This window comes from Calypte anna, chromosome Z, assembly GCF_003957555.1.
Source record: "Calypte anna isolate BGI_N300 chromosome Z, bCalAnn1_v1.p, whole genome shotgun sequence".
Taxonomy (NCBI): domain Eukaryota; kingdom Metazoa; phylum Chordata; class Aves; order Apodiformes; family Trochilidae; genus Calypte; species Calypte anna.
In genome coordinates this window covers 30,620,407-30,625,804 of record NC_044274.1, presented here as the reverse complement: position 1 = coordinate 30,625,804, position 5,398 = coordinate 30,620,407, and positions in this window count along the sequence as shown.

The window sequence follows — 5,398 nt, the reverse complement described above, 5'->3', positions numbered from 1 at the left end:
TTTCTTTCTGGTAAGATCCTATTATATGTCCAAAAGAAGGAAGTGAGTTCCTGTATAAATGGCATATTCATTGGAGCAGCCATACTTCTGCTTTTCTTACAGACTGGAAGACACGTGAACACTCTTGCAATCCATTGAGGGAGAGATTTCCAAATGTTTTATATCACAGAAAAGACAATGGTGTTCAAAAGCATTGATAACAGTTCAGAATATTATTATTATTTTTTTAATATGACTGCTGCTTTTATTCAGAGGCAGGATATGGAAAGGCTAAGCCAGTGCTAAATCAAGTCTTAGAAAACAAATTATGATGGAAAGATGAGAAGTGTTGCTTGTGCAACTTTAAGATTCCTTAGGTTACAACCGCTCAAGTACTCTAATTAAGCGTGAAGATCCCAGTTGCAGCAGCAAACAAACTAAATTATACATAAGGACTTAATATTAACAAAGTGTTTATTATGACTATAAAGGCAGGAAAGTAGGTTATGGGAACATATGTTTAATATTTTGCATTATAAAACTATTTTATAATATTTCATAGCCTGATACATTTCCCATGAAACCTGACTTAGAGGTGTCCATGCTGTTTGTTTGGAAGAATACCTACGACTGTGATGCACAGTCAGCTCAGATCTGGACTCATTAGTTCAAGTTCAGTAATGGGGGTATGCATCATATCTGTTCCAGGGATATCACTAATGCAAAAATAGTATATCTGCTTTTTGTACACCAGTCAGAATCTGTGACAATTATAAACTGGCTTCATGAAGAGACAGACTGTAAATCTCCACAACCAGTCTCACAAAGAGGAGTACTTCTTGCTATCAGGAACACTCTTTCAGCTTCCTCAGGAAGCAATGTGGGTCCAGTTCAGATTACTGTCTCTGAACTATGGATGACAGCTAGTTCAGTTTCTATAAGGGCTTAATAGAGTAAACATAAATGTGCAGAAGCCCACTGAACCAGCACTAAATCTGAGCAAATACAAGGTACTAGACCACACTGCAAAGACAGTAACTGGCTCTGTAGGAAACAGCTGACAAACGTTACAGACAAAATACAACTGCAGCTGAATCAAAGTTGATTCTTGCAGTCTCTCTCTCTCTCTCTCATCCTTGCTCCTGCTTTTTGTCCTATCCTAACTTGCTATTGTATGGACATACAGTAACGAAGATATAATTTCATTTAGTGCAAGATGATAAATATGAAAAAGCTGATAAAATACCTTGATGGCCCTGATTTTTTTAAATTTACACCCTTCATATAGCAAAAAATATTGTTACTGAAATTTCTAGTCAAAGTAATGAATTATTATGTAATAAAACCAGCCATAATTTAGATTCTCACAGTAAGCAACCAGGTCAGTTATTTTACTCCACATCTCACCCGATTTATTTATGTGTCATTATACTGAGTTTTTCCTGGGGACTGCCACTAGTGTTCTCCACTTAAATTCGGCTATAAGTGAAATCTTTAAGAAAACACAAATAGCTGGTATTTATTGTACAAACTATTGCTTCTGTAACTGTCTTCAGGCCTTATTCTAAAGTAAAATAAGGGTCTTTTTTACTCCATGGGTAACAGGAAGAGGAAAAATTGTATGAAAATATGGACCTTCTTTTTTGAAGCTTCTGATCTAGCTCAGCTCTTTCTTACTTTAATACAGAACCTTTTGATTTTCTTTAAATGTTGTTTCTAGCTATTGTGCTACCACTGAATCACTGCTTTCATCAAAATTAAAATGAGGTAGATACTAAATGACTCCAAAATAGCACGTACTTTTGTTCTCATCATAGCTGAATTCAATAGATTCTGATGACATTTTACAGTATTTAAGCAAAATAAGTCTCTGCTGCACCCTTCTCTTTCGATAGATGTAGAGTCCCATCTTACTGAGAATAATTGCTTCTGTCATAAGAGACCCTTGACTGCTAGCTGTAGATATAATCTAGTATCAAGAATTTTAACCTCAAGTAAGATTGCCTCTCTGTGGTGTTGAGTATTTTGTTGCTATGTATTTTAGATAATTTAACATTCAATCAGACAACAAAGCATGAGCTTAGCTTACCACATTCCCTACTATAAAAACAGAGATGGCATTTTAAAAAATGGTCACATTCAGCCTGTAATTATCTTGAGAGTGAGCTGCAGTAGTACCCTTTGTGATGAAGCAGAATTACACAATGTCTGCAAAAGTACTTCTGCAAATACCACTACAATTGTAAACCAAAACCCAAGAGAAAATTCCCTCTGGAGAATGAAATAAATAATAATGCTTAGCTTAAGAAAAGTCTATTCCAAAATACCTACTTGTCTTTTCTGCTAATGATCTGAGCCCTCTGTTCAAGAAGGACCATCTTGAAAGAGTCCAGCACAGAGTGACCAAGCCAATTAAGGGAGAGGAACATCTCCCTTGTGAGGAAAGGCTGAGGGAGCTGGGTCTGTTCATCTTGGAGAAGAGGAGGATGAAGGGTGACCCCATCAATTTCTATAAATATGTAAGGGGTGAGTGCCAGGAGGATGGACTGAAGCTTTTCTCAGGGATGACTGACAATAGGACAAGGGGCAATGGCTATAAACTGGAGCACAGGTGGTTTCATATAGACATAAGGAAGAATTTTTTCACTGTGAGGGTGACAGAGCACTGGCACAGTCTGCCCAGGGAGGTTGTGGAGTCTCCTTCCCTGGAGACATTCAAAGCCCACCTGGATGCATTCCTGTGTGACCTGATATAGGTGACCCTGCCCTGGCAGGGTGGGCTGGAATAGATGATCTTTCGATGTCCCTTTCAACCCCTAACTTTCTATGATTCTATGATCTGTTCCTGTAACAATAAAGACAGGCAGTGGAAAGGCAACAGGAACAGACCCTTTATAACTCCACATTTCTGAAGCTTGAAGAGGATCAGGTTAGGTCCTGTGATTTCAAGGGGTCATCCAAATTGTTTTTACTACGCAGAAAAAAATTGGCAGATCACATGTTCAACCACCAAGGAGGCTGATTACTGCAACAGTGTCATGATATGTAAGAAATTATTCAGTTTTTTTGCACTGGGAGTAATCAGGACTTCGTCTACAGTAGAAGTTACTTCCCATTTCAGGGTTGAGTTTCTATCAAAAAAGACACATCGTTTCATGCAGAATCCATCTCCTCTTCCTCTAGCACTGATTGGCATGGCACAGGGTCATGTAGTTGTAAAGCCTCCCACCACCACAGGTGTACCCTCACCTTAAGCAAACTGTCATGCATCCTTAAAGCAGAGGTCCTTCAAATCATATTGCAATAACAAAAGCATTGAAACTCCTTTGGATGCTCCTAAAAGCAATGGAAGATTACAAATTTAATTATTTAATTATTGTAGTTATTATACACTACAGCTAGTTGGAGGCTGTGTGCAAACTGTTTCTACTTTATGTACCTAGATTGGTCAAGAGATTCAACAGATTTACTGAATCTTTCCAGAAAGTCCCAGATATACGCCAATAAAATTCAGCCAGACAAGAAGAGGAATTATTTTACTGTAATGATCACTGGCATCCTATGGAGTCAGCCACACATGACAGAAGAACTTCAGAATGATAATATAATTCTTTAAATAATAAATTCCACTGCTGTGAGTCCCATACCAAAAATCACTACAGAAATACTCCACAAAAAATCAGTTGGATTAAGTCTCACATGAAAGAAAAAGGTAACTGTGGAGAGCATCAAAAATATTCATTTCCCTTACTGGATTTCTTGTCTACTGCTGTTATGACCTGACTCATGCCAGCACCCAAGCACCCATGCAGCCAATTGCTCAATTACCCCTGCTCAGCAGGACTCAAGACAGGACAGGAAAATCAGAAGCAAGGAAAGTCATGTGTCAAGATAAAGACAATTTAATATGTGAAAAAAACCAAAAAGCAAAAACCTCACTCACCACGTCTCGCAAGCACAGTGATGCACAGCAATTCTCCAGGCAGTGGCCACCTAGGAAGACATCCCCACCCTTTGACCCTTTTTTGTCTACCCCTGGTTTTGTTTCTTGAGTATGGTGTGGAAAATTCCTTTAATCTGTCTCAGTTTTGTTTCTTTCCAATTTCTTGTCCACCTCACCTCTAGTTTAGACCTCTTGTTCATAGACAAAGGAAGTCTTAGTGCTGTGCAAGCAGTGTTCAAAACCAGACAAATTGTGTTATCAATATTGTTTTAGCCAAAATCCAAGACAAAGCACTACACTGGCTGCTATAAATGAAGGTAATTCCATCCCAAACAAGTCCAGTACAATTGCTTATGTTTACTTTAAAGCCATGAAGTACTGATAATTTTTTAACCAATTTAAGATTAGACTTCTCCTTAAAAAACACTTTATAGATCCAAAACTATTTTCCAAAAGCTATTTCTCACTGATTAACCTCTGTTCACATTTGCATATTGACAGGAAAGAACTATGCCATCAAAAAGTTGGGGTTTTTATTTCCTAACATGTAGGCAGTGCCAACAAGAAAGACATTGCTCTTACAAGAATTATCAAAAATCTCACTGAAGTATACTAAAACTAGGGATCTTTCCAACTGGTATGAAATATAAGAATTTTGCACTTTTTGTTGGTTCCATCAACTACAAGGGCTGCATGGTCCCTTTTGCAAAGAGGAAAGAAGACCAGCATTTCACCACTGAAAATAACACCTGTATCCCACATTAGTGCTATTACTGTTTTACTGTGGGGAAGAAGAAAGTTTAATTCACTTCCCAGTAACACTGCCCATTATGGGATATGATGTCACGTCATGTAGCACAGTCACAGCTGAGGGACACTTGTCCACCCTCAGGCTTCAGTGAGGCCCCTTGTGCTACTCATCAGCTCTGCATGACCCAAAGCAGGAGCAGTTGCTCCTGCACAGTCCCTGTCAAAGGATAGTTGCAATGTTTTCGCTCTGTGAGGTCATCTGGAGCAGGAATTAATTCCCTGGGTTCTGACGAACCCTTGAGGGACTTTCCCTCTGCTCACTGCCTACGCGCACTTAAGTCTCAACACCTAGAGTTTCTGCAGAAGTATCTTTGACTGAAATCTGGGGGAAGGGAGACAGGGGGCGGGGTGGGTGGGAAGGTGGGAACTGGAACATGAAGGGGGATATACTGTGCTATGGAAGGTGCCTGTATTGCTCCAAAAGAAAACACTAAAAGAGTCATTTTCTCACCAAGCTACTCTCAAGCACTGAAAGACACACAGGTTCAATATTCACCAGAAGTGTGCATATTCGCTTTCTCCTTAAGAGAAGCCTGCTTTTGAATCATTCTCATACTCCGTCCCATGAGTGCTGTTGAGAAGCCGTTCGTCCATCTTACAGAGCCAGCTGCCTGCGAAGCAACGCCGCTGCCACAGGTACCCGAATCACAGGGTACCAAAGGGGCC